The sequence below is a fragment of the Oncorhynchus nerka genome, linkage group LG15, assembly GCF_034236695.1.
Source record: "Oncorhynchus nerka isolate Pitt River linkage group LG15, Oner_Uvic_2.0, whole genome shotgun sequence".
Classification (NCBI taxonomy): Eukaryota; Metazoa; Chordata; class Actinopteri; order Salmoniformes; family Salmonidae; genus Oncorhynchus; species Oncorhynchus nerka.
In genome coordinates this window covers 86,779,991-86,797,009 of record NC_088410.1, presented here as the reverse complement: position 1 = coordinate 86,797,009, position 17,019 = coordinate 86,779,991, and the positions used below count along the sequence as shown (strand labels likewise).

General features: G+C 41.2%; 1 protein-coding gene across 1 annotated transcript in view; it reads left to right on the top strand.

The window, feature by feature from the left end:
• The first annotated feature begins 378 nt into the window (after window positions 1-378).
• The window catches only part of LOC115143774 (caM kinase-like vesicle-associated protein), a 36,844-nt gene continuing 20,203 nt past the window's right edge, over window positions 379-17,019 (top strand). Inside the window, exon 1 of the mRNA XM_029684253.2 lies at window positions 379-595. The gene's annotated coding sequence lies outside the window, so the exon portion shown is untranslated. The remainder of the gene's footprint in view (window positions 596-17,019) is intronic.

Sequence of the window (17,019 nt, the reverse complement as noted above, 5' to 3'; positions counted from 1 at the left end):
GGTCAAAGGGCCAACATGCAGGACTGTCTAGCACAATCGGGGACATGTGGTCACCCTATTACCAGTCATGTTGAACAGTTCATACACTGCATGTGGAAAGCAGTCTTCTATTTCATTTTACGTTTTTACATTTAAATCTGGATTGCTAAACTCATCTATTTGCACCAACAAATAGATAGATTTTGCTGTTGATGGGAGAAAATATGATAAATGATTTTCTCAATATGCTCATACAAATATATTTTTTTATAAATGTGGTTAACATCAATGGAAAGAATGGTTGATTTAATTTTGCCCGTCCCCCACTCGCACGTATATGCACACGCACACCACGCCTTCCTTGCCTGCACGTTGGTTAGTAGAGTAGGCTGCCTACCACCGATGTTCATGTTCTCGCCGTGCTGCTCTCGTAAAGAAGCAGTTGATGAAGCAGATGAGCCAGGATCTACCTTTTTTATTTAACAGGGAATGAAAGTATACACTGCTAACTAACGCACGAAAACCTAGCGCTCATCAAGTTATTTCTACCACAAAGCACACGTAAAGAAAGAAAATAACTGAGAAAGCGGACACAATTTTGACAGAGTAATTTCAGGTGAGTGAGCAGCGCAGCGCGCACATTGGACATGTTATAATGTCAAACTTTAACTACGATATCTCAAGCATTTTCTGAATAAAAAACCTATACATTTTTTTTGGTGTCATTTTGTTGGGTTTCACTACAATTTGAATGGCTTTCTTGATGGATATTCTTCACTGCATGTTGCAGGTTTCAAAAAGAAGGTTAATTTGAGTTACAAGAATGGCGAATTTCAAAAAGCAATTTAACCAATTCCATTTAATGTGAACACATGAAAGTGAACCGTTTTATAATTGCCTGAGACGTTTGAAAGGATTATAGAATTTGAAAAAAAAGACAGGAATCGGATGAAAATAGATATATTTTCATTAGAATATAGTTAGATTTGATTGCGTATCAAACAACTAATTAATAACTACATTCAAGCCAAAACCATTAATAATGCATGACTATTGGAAATGACACTGGTGACGTCATATTATGACACTGGTGACGTCATATGATGACCATGTGCACTTTTCCTTTCCCTATTCAAAGTTTAAGGCACAGCATCTAATGCTGCAGCATCTCCCTCAACTCTGCAGGTTATAACAGTCTCCCTGTGTCCCTGTCACTTTATCCAGCAGATTAACATATCATATAACACCCTTCTCACTTATCATCAGAGTGATTCCTCCTCATTCTTGATTCCACATGTAGACTTGCTGCTAATCAGGTTGCACCTCTCCACTTGTTGTTCAGATAATGTCATTGTTACCCTCTCAAGTGATTTTACTGTCTAAAAGGAGTCAGATTACTTCTGATATAGCAATACCGCACTGTTGGGTATCAGACGGCACCCTCCGACCCAAAGAGCATGTCCTCACATGCTCGTGGATGTCAAGCCTACGCACGCTTCTGGATGTAACCCACTGTGCAAAAACTGCTTGAAAAAACATTGTTTCCACGTCATTTCAACAAAAAATCTATGATGACGTTAAATCAACTTGGCAAGCTAATTGGATTTGCAAAAAGTCATCAACATAAGTGCATTTCATATTTTTGTAACCCAACTTTTAATCTAAATCCAATGATATTGTTTATTTTTTTGTTAAGTTCACATTGAATTCACATTATTTAACAACTCATCCAAATGTAAATTACAATTTGAACTGACGTCTGTGTCTGACCATTTCTAACATCAGTGTAATGAAACCGGAAAGGATAGTGAGGTTACCGCAGTGGTATTAGAACCCACAACCTTCTGTCCCGTAGCCCAGTGTGCCATCGACTGTGCCACAAGAACTTGCTTGTGTGGCCTGTTACTCAGAACTTTGTTGAAGCACCTTTTGGCAGCGATTACAGCCTCAAGTCTTGGGTATAACGCTACAAGCTTGGCACACTTGTAGTTGGAGAGTTTCTCCTATTCTTCTCTGCAGATTCTCTCAAGATCTGTCAGGATGGATGGGGAGCGTCGCTGCATAGCTATTTTCAGGTCTCTCCAGAGATGTTCGATCGGGTTCAAGCGCGGGCTCTAGCTGGGCCACTCAAGGACATTCAGAGACTTGTCCCAAAGCCACTCCTGCATTGTCTTTGCTTAGGGTTGTTGTCCCGTTGTCCTCAGACTTCGCCCCAGTCTGAGCTCTCTAGAGCAGGTTTGCATCAAGGATCTCTCTGTGCTTTACTCTGTTCATCTTTCTCTCGATCCTGACTAGACCTCCCAGTCCCTGCTGCTGGAAAACATCCCTACAGCATGATGCTGCCACCACCATGCTTCACCGTAGGGATGGTTCCAGGTTTCCTCCAGAAGTGACACTTAGCATTCAGGTCAAAGAGTTCAATCTTGGTTTCATCAGACCAGAGAATCTTGTTTCAAGGGGTCTTAATACTTTCCGAATGCACTGTATATGCAGTCACAGAGCAGGAACTTTATGACAGTGGTGGGTCAGTGGCTTGGATGGAGCCATTGCTTATCACTAACCCTGTTTAATCGAGTTTCTATTGTTAATATAGTTTTTAATAATAACCCTGTTAATAATAGTTTCTATTGTTCCATACAGCTGTAAATGTAGGAGAATGGTATTCTTTATCCAGGTTTTCAGATCAGAATTTTTCTGGCCTGTCAGAAGAATAGTACATTTGATTTGCATCATCTGCCTCTCCTCGGAGTCTTGATCTTTAGTCCTTAATGACGCAGATTATTTTCCTCAGCTTTAGGAAATGCACACTTGTACAGTGGTTGCTCCACTAAAAGATTTGCCATTATGCTGCAGGAATTAGAGGTAATTTGTGGTTTAGTACTGTACCCTGCGTCACCACTTAATTACTCTAGACCAGAGCAAGGGGGAGTTAGAGCACAGATTATGCTTTTGGGTCCTACTGTGTGTCTGACAATGAATGGGCGACATACACCTAAATAGAAACGTATAATTGTGCACGACTTCAGTATTACTAAAACTGTTGTTACACTAAGGTTATTTTATTTTGTTAGGATTATTTTGCTCTTACTGTAGTACTGTAGCCCACTCCCGACCATTCACATTGTACAGTGCCTGAGTGGTGCAGAGGTCTAAGCCTGTGTTGTTACAGATGCTTGTTCAATACCTGTGCCAGCCTCGACTGGGAGACCCATGAGATGACTGTAGGTTTTTGGTTTCTCTCCCTCTAAAAACAGAAATAAATCATTCTAAATAACAAACTGGCTTTATTTACAAATTAGAAACAATGTCTAACCCCATGTTCAAGAATGGCCTTTTTCCCACTAATTTTACATTATTTGTAAACAAAATCATCTCCAAAATGTTATTTTTTAAACAAAGCAATTATTATTATTAATTTAGAATTGTATAAAAGCCCCTTGGACAGTCACACAGATATATTATTAACCCTTTTATTATCAGGACAATATATATTGGTCTTGGCTCCAGAGTGGCGCACAATGGGGTTGTCTTGCAGTTCTCCAGCTGTATCCACTTCTCCAGCTGTATCCACTGAAAGTGCGCAAGGTTCAAGGCACGAGGGCAGGGGGCACGGGATGGGCCGCACAGAAGACGGACCTAGCCCAGGAGGAAGGGAGAAGGAGGAAGTGGGGGGTGGACTGCCACCCCGCCACACTGGGTAGCACAGAGCAACACTTTAAGGGGCATTGCACTAATAATGGTGCTGACTAAGGAAACGTTTCCTCTGTTCTTAGTGCCAGTCTGCACGTTCAAACTAAAACAATGTAACTAATAATGGCATCTTTATGCTTTTGTTGATAAAATAATGATAAAAATACTATTTCAAAATGTTTATTTATTCCCATAGTTATAATTACTATCACTGAAATATTGGAAAAAAATTGTCTAATGAAGGTAAACAAATAGTTACGTACTGGAAAATACTCTTTCAAACACACATGGTCAAGTTGTACAGCGCCATTATGGCTATTAGCAGGTAGCTGGACAATAAACTTGCCTAGAAGGAGGGTAGGGGGAGAATTCTATCTTGAAATATATTTCTTAGTTAGGTTGGCTGTATCACAACCGGCTGTGATTGGTTGCAATTTCAGTTTAATCCACCAGAAAAGACAAAACAAATAATACAACAAAAAGTATTATTATTATGTATCACATCCAACTGAGTGGGAGTCCCATAGGGCAGAGCACAATTGGTCCAGCATTTCTCTCCCTCTATGAACAGAAATAAATGTTTTGGCCTTTACAAATATTATTTTGGACTTTATTCAGATTACAATCGCTCAATTTATTTTTAAAAACAACAGCGAAATAACCTAAACTATTGCTATATATTGTCAAGTTGATGGCACTGTCATATAGCAGCACCTACATAAAGCTGAGTGACTCATTCATTCATGGCTTTGGATCAAAATAATTAAGTACCAACATTCTTTCTGATAGTCTTTAATAGATACATGTTTTGGTTATCCTGACCTGGACACCATGTGGGCTATTAGCAGGGTAGCCTAGTGGTTAGAGTGTTGGACTAGTAACCGGAAGGTTGCAAGTTCAAATCCCCGAGCTGGCAAGGTACAAATCTGTCTTTCTGCCCCCTGAACAGGCAGTTAACCCACTGTTTGTAGGCTGTTATTGAAAATAAGAATTTGTTCTTAACTCACTTGCCTGGTAAAATAAAATAAAAATATATACCTTTAAAAACACCTCTCTGTATTTTGATACTTCGTGGATGGGGGCTCCACAGTGACGCAGCAGTCACTGCATCGCAATGCAAAATGTGTTGCAACAGATACCCGTTGTGGCCGCCACCGGGAAACCCATTTAGGCGGCTTTTGGTTTTAATTTGGAATCCTCCAATCCTCTATATGTAATTATTGGACGGAGAGTCACGTCATATTTTTCGATATACTGTAGGCCTACCGTAGATGACACGAGTCTCACTATTGTTGAATAATGTGCTGTTAAGTGGTGTATACAGTGGGGCAAAAAAGTATTTAGTCAGCCACCAATTGTGCAAGTTCTCCCACTTAAAAAGATGAGAGGCCTGTAATTTTCATCATAGGTAAGATTCAACTATGACAGACAAAATGAGAAGAAAAAATCCAGAAAATCACATTGTAGGATATTTAATGAATTTATTTGCAAATTGTGGTGGAAAATAAGTATTTGGTCAATAACAAAAGTTTATCTCAATACTTTGTCATTGCCACGAAACGGTATATACGTCAAACGTTTTCTGTAAGTCTTCACAAGGTTTTCACACACTGTTGCTGGTATTTTGGCCCATTCCTCCATGCAGATCTCCTCTAGAGCAGTGATGTTTTGGGGCTGTTGCTGGGCAACACAGACTTTCAACTCCCTCCAAAGATTTTCTATGGGGTTGAGATCTGGAGACTGGCTAGCCACTCCTTCGTTGCCCAGGCGGTGTGTTTGGGATCATTGTCATGCTGAAAGACCCAGCCATGTTTCATCTTCAATGCCCTTGCTGATTTAAGGAGGTTTTCACTCAAAATCTCACGATTCATGGCCCCATTCATTCTTTCCTTTACACGGATCAGTCGTCCTGGTCCCTTTGCATAAAAACAGCCCCATAAAAACAGCCCCAAAGCATGATGTTTCCACCCCCATGCTTCACAGTAGGTATGGTAGGTTGGATGCAACTCAGCATTCCTTGTCCTCCAAACACGACGAGTTGAGTTTTTACCAAAAAGTTATATTTTGGTTTCATCTGACCATATGACATTCTCCCAATCTTCTTCTGGATCATCCAAGTGCTCTCTAACAAACTTCAGACGGGCCTGGACATGTACTGGCTTAAGCAGGGGGACACGTCTGGCACTGCAGGATTTGAGTCCCTGGCGGCGTAGTGTGTTACTGATGGTAGGCTTTGTTACTTTGGTCCCAGCTCTCTGCAGGTCATTCACTACGTCCCCCCGTGTGGTTCTGGGATTTTTGCTCACCATTCTTGTGATCATTTTGACCCCACGGGGTGAGATCTTGCGTGGAGCCCCAGATCGAGGGAGATTATCAGTGGTCTTGTATGTCTTCCATTTCCTAATGATTGCTCCCACAGTTGATTTCTTCAAACCAAGCTGCTTACCTATTGCAGATTCAGTCTTCCCAGCCTGGTGCAGGTCTACAATTTTGTTTCTGGTGTCCTTTGACAGCTCTTTGTTCTTGGCCATAGTGGAGTTTGGAGTGTGACTGTTTGAGGTTGTGGACAGGTGTCTTTTATACTGATAACAAGTTCAAACAGGAGCCATTAATACAGGTAACGAGTGGAGGACAGAGGAGCCTCTTAAAGAAGAGTCTGGGAGAGCCAGAAATCTTGCTTGTTTGTAGTTGACCAAATGCTTATTTTCCACCATAATTTGCAAATAAATTCATTAAAAATCCTACAATGTGATTTTCTGGATTTTCTTTCCTCATTTTGTCTGTCATAGTTGAAGTGTACCTATGATGAAAATTACAGGCCTCTCTCATATTTTTAAGCGGGAGAACTTGCACAATTGGTGGCTGACTAAATACTTTTTTGCCCCACTGTATCTATTAATTTAGAGAGCATATTGAAGTTAGAAGCAATAGGATTTGAAGCAAAGCCTACAACTATTTTAGCACCGTTTTGTGCTGCTCTGAGACAAGCATGTTGAGGTTTTTATTTTCACTGAGTCTCCGTTTGGGTATTCATTAGACCTACAATTAGGGTGTAGAACTGTTATGCTCTTAGGGTAACCTTTTATTTAACGAGGCAAGTCAGTTAAGAACAAATTCTTATTTACGAGGACTAGCTACTTCTTCCTCCCCATCAGGGAATTGAACCCCAGTCTCCCACGTGCCCGCATAACACAGGGATTCTTTAGCTAAATAGCTAAGTACTGTAGCCTTCTCCCGACCGCCAAGTTGTACAGTGCCATAATTTCCGTTCCATCCTAACAGAAACCCAGAGGGTTTTTTGTTTTTCTTGGAATATAAACACAATAATATTAATCTAATTAATTAAACAAACATTTTTCAAATCAGTCCCATATACTATGTTCTTACAAAAAAGGTTTTAAATTCTCTTGTACAGCTACTATTGAAGGCTGTCAAATGCTTCTCAAAGATGCCATCTGGTGGTCAAACTAGCACTAACTAGCATTAATTGTACCATGCAAGCTGTACAGAAGTACGCTGCAACTTTTAAAGGACGCACCACTGTGGTGTATTTGAGGTATAAAAATGCATCTAAAGTTTTTGTAATTTCCACTTAACTTCAGACTTGATTTGTCAGAAGGAAAAATGTACCATTAATTATAATCCACATTTCCTGCTGCTGTAGGATTATTTCCCTGCTGTGAGAAACTGGTCCAATTAACATAGCGCATCTGTACGTGTTTTGTGATGAAGATAATGTTTGAAAAACACTTCAATAGAGAGGCGGACACTGCCTTCTGTTCTGTCCCCTCTGTACATGTAGCATGCTTTGTGTTTGTGTCCATGACGGCTGCGTAGTGGTTGTGTTTTAATGTGTCCAGCCGACATTATGTAACATTCAAGCTTAATGTGTCAGACACGAGAAGGGAGAGAGGCTGTTGTTTTTTCTTAATTAACTTTGAATGTAAAGGCTATATTTCAGAACTACCAAAATCTCAAGTATTAGTCTCTAGCAAACATAGGTGTGAATTACCGTTCTATGTAATAACAATAAAAGGCCACTCTAAAATGTGCAGTTTTGTCACACAACACAATGCCACAGATGGATCAAGTTTTGAGGGAGCATGCAATTGGCATGCTGACTAAAGGAATGTCCACCCGAGCTTTTGCCAGAGAATTTAATGTTAATTTCACTAAAATGTCATTTTAGAGAATTTGGCAGTACGTCCAACCGGCCTCACAACGGCAGACCATGTGTATCCACGCCAGCCCAGGACCTCCACATCCAGCTTCTTCACTTGCAGGATCGTCTGAGACCAGCCACCCAGACAGCTGATGAAACTGTGGATTTGCACAATCGAAGAATTTCTGCACAAACTGTCAAAAACGGTCTCAGGGAAGCTCATCTGCGTGTTCGTTGTCCTCACTAGGGTCTTGACATGACTGCAGTTCGGCATCAGAACCGGTTTCAGTGGGCAAATGCTCACCTTAACAACTTCTTAGGGCTGCAATCCCGTTAACCTCTCTAGGATAGGGTCCCACTTGGCCAAAAGCCAGGAAAAATGCAGCCCGGCAAATTCAAACAAAATGATATAAAAATCAAACTTTCATTAAATCACACATGTAAGAAACTAAATTAAAGCTACACTCGTTGTGAATCCAGCCAACGTGTCAGATTTTAAAAAGGCTTTTCGGCGAAAGCATAAGAAGCTATTATCTGATGATAGCACAACAGTAAACAAAGAGTAGCATATTTCAACCCTGCAGGCGCTACACAAAACTCAGAAATAAAATATAAAACATGCCTTACCTTTGACGAGCTTCTTTTGTTGGCACTCCAATATGTCCCATAAACATCACAATTGGTCCTTTAGTTCGATTAATTCCGTCCATTTATATCCAAATGTCCATTTATTTGGCGCGTTTGATCCAGAAAAAACAGCTTCCAATTTGCGCAACGTCACTACAAAATATCTCAAAAGTTGCCTGTAAACTTTGCCAAAACATTTCAAACTACTTTTGTAATACAACTTTAGGTATTTTTAAACGTTAATAATCGATCAAATTGAAGACGGGTCTATCTGTGTTCAATACAGGAAGACAACAAACCAACGCTACTTTTCAAGTCTTGCGCAACTCTCAACAGTGTTACCCAGTTCCTAGATGGCCGTACTTCTTCATTGCACAAATTAATAACCTCAACCAAATTCCAAAGACTGGTGACATCCAGGGGAAGCGGGAGGAACTGAAAACAAGTGCCTAAAAAATATAGTTTCCCAATGAGAACTCACTGAACAGACAGAGACCTAAAAAAAAAAATCTGGACGGTTAGTCCTCAGGGTTTTGCCTGCTACATAAGTTCTGTTATATTCACAGACATGATTCAAACAGTTTTAGAAACTTCAGAGTGTTGTCTATCCGAATCTACTAATAATATGCATATCTTATATTCTTGGCATGAGTAGCAGGAAGTTGAAATTGGGCACGCTATTTATCCAAAAATGAAAATGCTGCCCCCTTTACCTTAAGAAGTTAACGGGATCGATATGACAACAGCCAGTGAAAGTGCAGTGCGCCAAATTCAAAACAACAGAAATCTCAATTACAATTCCTCAAACATATGTATTTTATACCGTTTTTAAAGGTAATCTTGTTGTTAATCCCACCACAGTGTCCGATTTCAAATAGGCTTTACAGCGAAAACACCACAAACGATTATGTTAGGTCACCACCAACTCACAGAAAAATTCAGCCATTTTTCCAGCCAAAGAGAGGAGCCACAAAAAGCAGAAATAGAGATAAAATTAATCACTAACCTTTGATGATCTTCATCAGATGACACTCATTGGACTTCATGTTACACAATACATGTATGTTTTGTCGGACAAAGTTCATATTTATATTTAAAACATCTCAGTATACATTGGCGCGTTACATTCACTAGTTCCAAAAACATCCGGTGATATTGCAGACAGCCACATCATTTTACAGAAATACTCATTATAAATGTCAATAAATACAATTGTTAGACATGGAAATGTAGATATACCTCTCCATAATGCAACCGCTGTCAGATTTAAAGAAAAAAATTACGTAAATAGCAAACCATGCAATAATCTGACACGGCGCTCAGAAAAAAATAAAAAAATATCCGCCATGTTGGAGTCAACAGAACTCAGAAATAATATTATAAATATTCCCTTAACTTTGATGATCTTCATCAGAATGCACTCCCAGGAATCCTAGTTCAAAAATAAATGTTTGTTTTGTTCGATAATGTAAATTATTTATGTCCAAGTAGGTTCTTTTGTTAGGGCGTTTAGTACACAAATCCAAACGCTCGTGCAGGTCCAGACAAACGTAGGACGAAAAGTTAAAAAAATTATATTACAGGTCTCAGGAACATTTCAAACTAAGTACAGAATCAATCTTTAGGATGTTGTTATCATAAATCTTCAATAACATTCCAACCGGAGAATTCCATTGTCTGTAGAAAAGCCATGGAACGCAGGTCGCTATCATGTGAAATGCGCTTGACCAGGACCTGGCTCTCTGCCAGACCACTGACTCAAACAGCTCCCATCCGGCTCCACCTCACAGTAGAAGCCTCATTCAAGTTTCTAAAGACGTTTGACATCTAGTGGAAGCCTTAGGAAGTGCAACATAATCAATATCCCACTGTAACTTCAATAGGGGCTGAGTTGAAAATCGACCAACCTCAGATTTCGCACTTCCTGTTTGGATTTCTTCTCAGGTTTTTGCCTGCCATATGAGTTCTGTTATACTCACAGACATAATTCAAACAGTTTTAGAAACGTCAGAGTGTTGTCTATCCAATACTAATAATAATATGCATATATTAGCAACTGGGACTGAGGAGCTGGCCGTTTACTCTGGGCACCTTTCATCCAAGCTACTCAATACTGCCCCTGCAGCCATAAGAAGTTAAGTGGCCCCTGGCACGCTGTAGAAGTGTGCACTTCACGGATGAGTCCTGGTTTCAACTGTATCGGGAACTGTATGGGGTTGTGAGGGCGAGCGTTGTGAACAGAGTGCCCCATGGTGGCAGTGGGGTTATGGTATGGGCAGGCATAAGCCACGAACAACGAACACAATAGCATTTTATCGATGGCAATTTGAATGCACAGAGAGACCGTGATGAGATCCTGAGGCCCATTGTCGTGCCATTCATGCGCGACTATCACCCCATGTTTCAGCATGATAATGCACAGCCCTATGTAGCAAGGATCTGTACACAATTCCTGGAAGCTAAAAATGGTCCAGTTCTTCCATGGCCTACATACCCACCAGACATGTCAGCCATTGAAGAGGAGTGGGACAACATTCCACAAGCCACAATTCTATGCGAAGGAGATGTGTCGCACTGCATGAGGCAAATGATTGTCACACCAGATACTGTGTCACACCCTGACCATAGTTTGCTTTTTATGTTTCTATGTTTTGGTTGGTCAGGGTGTGATCTGAGTGGGCATTCTATGTTGGATGTCTTGTTTGTCTATTTCTATGTCTGGCCTGATATGGTTCTCAATCAGAGGCAGGTGTTAGTTATTGTCTCTGATTGGGAACCATATTTAGGTAGCCTGGGTTTCACTGTGTGTTTGTGGGTGATTGTTCCTGTCTTTGTGTTTGCACCAGATGGGACTGTTTTAGGTTTTCTCACGTTTGTTGTTTTTGTTAGTTATCTCATGTGTAGTGTCTTTATAAATGAAAGAACATGAATAACCACCACGCTGCATTTTGGTCCGCCTCTACTTCACCTAAAGAGAACCGTTACATACTGACTGCTTTTCTGATCCATGCCCCTACTTTTTTTTCTGTGACCAACAGATACCAGTCATGTGAAATTGATAGATTAGGGCCTAATTAATGTATTTCAATTGACTGATTTCCTTACATGAACTGTAACTCAGTAAAATCCTTGAAATTGCATGTGCCGTTTATTTTTGTTCAGTGTACAAAAAGCTCAAGTTTAAGGGGAACTTCAAATGATGGCAATTTGTGTTTCATTCCAGCTTAAACATGCTGTATTTTGCTAGATACAGTGCATTCGGAAAGTAGTCAGATCCCTTGACTATTTCCACATGTTGTTACGTTACAGCCTTATTCTAAAATGGATTAAATTGTTTTTTCCCCCCCTCAATCTACACACAATACTCCATAATGACAAAGCATATTTATTAAAAATATTAAATTGAAATATCACATTTTGCATAAGTATTCAGACCCTTTACTCAGTACTTTGTTGACATGCCTTTGGCAGCGATTACAGCTTCTTGTGTATGATGCTACAAGCTTGGCACCTGTATTTAGGGAGTTTCTCACATTCTTTTCTGCAGACCCTCTCTGCACAGCTATTTTCAGGTCTCTCCAGAGAAGTTTGATTGGGTTCAAGTCTGTGCTCTGGCTGGGCCACTCAAAGACATTGAGACTTGTCCCGAAGACACTGCTTTGTTGTCTTGGCTGTGTGTTTAGGGTTGTTGTCCTGTTGGAAGGTGAACTTTCGCCCCCAGTCTGAGGTCCTGAGCGTTCTAGAGCAGGTTTTCATCAAGGATCTCTTTGTACTTTGCTCTGTTCATCTTTCCCTCGATCTTGTCTAGTCTACCAGTCCCTGCCACTGAATAACATCCCCACAGCATGATGGTGCCACCACCATGCTTCACCTTAGGAATGGTGCCAGGTTTCCTCCAGATGTGACGTTTGGCATTCAGGCAAAGAGTTCAATCTTGATTTCATCAGACCAGAGAATCTTGTTTCTCATGGTCTGAGAGTCTTTAGGTGCCTTTTGTCAAACTCCAAGCGGGCTGTCATGTCCCTTTTACTGAGGAGTGGCTTCCGTCTGAAACTACCACAAAGGCCTGATTGGTGGAGTGCTTTAGAGATCATTGTCCCTCTGGAAGATTCTCCCATCTGCACAGAGGAATTCTGGAGCTCTGTCAGCTTGACCATCAGGTTCTTGGTCACCTCCCTGACCAAGGCCCTTCTCCCCCGATTGCTCAGTTTGGCTGGGCGGCCAGCTCTAAGAAGTCTTTGTGGTTCTAAACTTCTTCCATTTAAGAATGATGGAGGCCACTGTCTTCTTGGGTACCTTCAATGCTACAGACTTTTTGTGCTACAGAAATGCTACAGATCTGTGCCTCGACACAATCCTGTCTCTGAGGTTTACGGATAATTCAGTCGACATGGCTTGGTTTTTGCTCTGACATGCGCTGTCAACTGTTGGACCCTTTATATAGACAGGTTGAATTTACCACAGGAGGACTTCAATAAAGTTGTAGAAACATCTGAAGGACGATCAATGGAAGCAGGGTGCACCTGAGCTCCATTTCGAGTCTCCAGTCTCATAGTAAAGTGTCTGAATACTAATGTAAAAACTTTTTTTATACATTTGCAAAGAATTCTGACAACCTGTTTTCACTAGGTTGAGGGGGGAAAAACAATTTTGTAAATTTAAGAATTAAGCTGTAACTTTAAAAAAATTGGAGAATGGGAAGGGGTCTGAATACTTTCCGAATGCACTGTATCTAAATCTTCAACTAGTCATTGATTGCCATTGGATAACTACAGAGAGCTGTGAAAGACTACAGACAACTATCAGTTTACCTTCCATGGAACCTGGTCTGATAAGGTTAAACCACAATAGCTAATTAGTGTCCTGGTTTTACAGTAAAGTGTTTACATTCATAGAAATAACAGTGAACAAGAAAAACATTTGTTCATGTCATACTTCATGTGCTTGTAGATAAAAATACATTTTAAATTGGGTTATAGCTGATGAGTACTCACTATTAAATATATTTGAAGGCACTAAAATCATTCCATGAAGGACCTCCTATTTTGATCTTTTGATGCGAGACCAAAAATGTTTTTTGTACTGCATCCAAACCCAGTGAGGCGTGCATGACGAGACTAGCCAACCACTAAATTTAGCTCTGTTCCTGTACAACACAGTGTGGACGGGCAATGCGTCTATCTCCCCCTCCTCACTGTACCCCTGACGCTTATGTAGGACTTGGTAACCACGGCAACAAACAACATCTGAACAGAATGGTCAGATCAGACGGTAAAGCGTGAAGAAGAGGGAATAAAGATCTCTGACTTAAAACAATAAGTCAGAAGCTTCCATCCCGTCAACAGCAGATCAAACAGGTAAAGAGGAGCTTCACACACCTGCTTGATGCAGAGATCTCTCGCTGTTCTCTTCTCACCAGTGATTTCATGCCGTTTTAGGATTTCCTTGCTGTTGTGTAATGATCAGACGTGTTTGGTTTTCTGTTGTCCTAGGTGCTGATGGTACCAATCTATGTTTTTGTTTTATACTAAATCTAGTGTGCATTGAGGTTGATTTAATCAAAGTCCACCAAGTGGGGGGTGAAATACATGCAATGGTCATAGCGTTCTGAAAGGCAACGTCTGTTTCCTAGCTTGGTGTTGTGCATGACCATCTGTTCCCTGTCACCAGTGCTTCACAAGAATTAACCTTTGAAAGTTCCAAGCTCATGCCAGGGATCAGGGACATGTCTGTGGCTGGTGGCCAAGCACCGACCTGCGTCAGACCTGGGAGAAGAATTTACATTTTAGTCATTTAGCAGACGCTCTTATGCAGAGCAACTTATATGAGTAATTCGGGTTAAGTGCCTTGCTCAGAGGCACATCGACACATTTTTCACCTAGTTGGCTCTGGGATTCAAACCAGTGACCTTTCAGTTACTGGCCCAGTGCTCTTAACCGCTAAGCTACCTGGTTATTGTATGGTACTTACAGTAGTATTATGAGGCTGTATATTACACTGAAAAAATATATAAACGCAACAAGTTAAAAAATGTATAAGGAAATCAGTCATTTGAAATAAATTAATTAGGCCCTAATCTATGGATTTTACAAGACTGGGAATACAGATATGCATCTGTTGGTCACAGAGACCTTAAAAAAAGGTAGGGGCGTGGATCAGAAAACCAGTCCGGTGTAACCACCATTTTCCTCATGCAGTGCAACACATCTCCTTTGCATCGAGTTGATCAGGCTGTTGATTGTGGCATGTGGAATGTTGTCCCACTCCTCTTCAATGGCTGTGCAAAGTTGCTGGATATTGGCGGGAACTGGGACACGCTGTCATATACATTGATCCCAAACATACTCAATACGTGACGTCTGGTGAGTATGCAGGCCATTGAAGACCTGGGACATTTTCAGCTTCCAGGAATTGTGTACAGATCCTTGTGACATGGGGCCGTGCATTATCATGCTGAAACATGAGGTGATGGCTGTGGATGAATAGCACGACAATCGGCCTCAGGATCTCATCACGGTATCTCTGTGCATTGACGTCACGGTATCCCTGCCCATACCATAACCCCACCACCACCACCATGGGGCACTCTCTTCGCAACGTTGACGTCTGCAAACCGCTCGCCCACCAGACGCCATACACTCGGTCTGCCATCTGCCCGGGACAGTTGAAACCAGAATTCCTTCGTGAAGAGCGCACTTTTCCAGCATGCCAGTGGCCATTGAAGGTGAGTATTTGCCCGCTGAAGTCTGTTATGATGCCAAAATGCAGTCCGGTCTAGACCCTGGTGAGGACAAAGAGCACGCAGATGAGCTTCCCTGAGACAGTTTGACTGTTTGTGCAGAAATTCTTCAATTGTGCAAACCCACAGGTTCATCAGCTGTCCGGATGGCTGGTTTCAAACGATCCCGCAGGTGAAGAACCCGGATGTGGAGGTCCTGGCGTGGGTACATGGGAGGGCAGTTGGATGTACTGCCAAATTATCTAAAATGATGTTGGAGACGGCTTATGGTAGAGTAACATTGCATTATCTGGCAACAGCTCTAGTGGACATTCCTGTATTCAGTGTGCCAGTTGCAGGCTTCTTCAACCTGAGACATCTGTGGCATTGTGTTGTGCAACACAACTGCACATTTTAGAGTGGCCTTTTATAGTCCCCAGCACAAGGTGAACCTGTGTAATGATCATGCTGTTTAATCAGCTTCTTGATATGCCACACCTGTCAGGTCGATGGATTAACTTGGAAAAATATAAATAAATGCTCACTATAACAGGGATGTAAACACGCTTTTGTGCACATGGAAAATTTCTGATATCTTTTATTTCAGCTCATGAAACATAGGACCAACACTTTACATGTTGTGTTTTATATTTTTGTTCGGTGTATGAAATGAGCTATGGAAACAACTAGGGATGCACGATATATCAGTGAGCATATCAGAATCGGATGATATTAGCTAAAAATGGCAACATTGGCATCGGCCCGATGTCTGTCTAGTTTAGCGCCAATATGCAAAACCGATGTCAAAGCTGACGTGCATACCTATATAACGTAAGTAGATGACATAATGATGCCATGAAAAAAACACACTACAAGAGAACACAACCAGAAAAATACTAAACTCACACTTCCAACAACTAAACAAGTTCAAGTCGAGCACTCATTTGAAGGAGTAAGACGTTTTCAGCAAGACAACTCAAAGGCGAAATCCATTAACGCCAAGATAATGGAATTCATTGCCCTTGACAATCAACCGTTCTCTGTCGTGGATGAAGTTGGCTTTCACCGACTGATCGAGCACCTCGAGCCCAGGTACACACTACCAAGTAGGCTCTATTTTTCAATTGTTGTACACAGTGTTGTTGAAATGCACATCTATGAGCTAGTTGCTATGGGCGTCACTGCTATTAGCTTCACGGCTGACATTTGGACCAGCGATGTCAGCCCCATGAGCATGCTGAGTCTGACAGCACAGTGGGTCGACGAGGATTTTGTACTGAGGAAAGCCGTATTGCATGCTCAAGAATGTGCTGGTTCTCATTCCGCTGTTGCAATTTCAATGGCATTTGACAACCTGTTTGAAACTTGGAAACATGAACATACTCCTAGCGCCATTTGAACAAATGACTTGAGAAATAAGCTAATCAACTGCGTCTGCAGCAGACGTGATTCCCCCTGTCATGGCATTGAAACACCTTCTCAACAAAACTGCCGACACAGACGGTGGGGTTAAAACTTACAAAAGTACTTGAGGCTGTGAACAAGCAATGGAAATGGACACAGTAACAGTGCGCACCGAGGAAGAGAGACCACAAACAGACAGCTGAAACTTTACTGCTTGACATGCATGATGAAATCCTGATTGAGAATGAAACGACTGAACAAATGAACAACGAAACAGCAAGTAAGTGAAAGAAATAGGTTTTGATTATGTTTTACTGGTAATGGGGACATAAGTAAATGCCAACAAAATAACTTTTTGGTCAGTGTGTGTTTCTGTGTAACCTTTATTTAACTAGGCAAGTCGGTTAAGAACAAATTCCATGTCACGATACAACAGGAA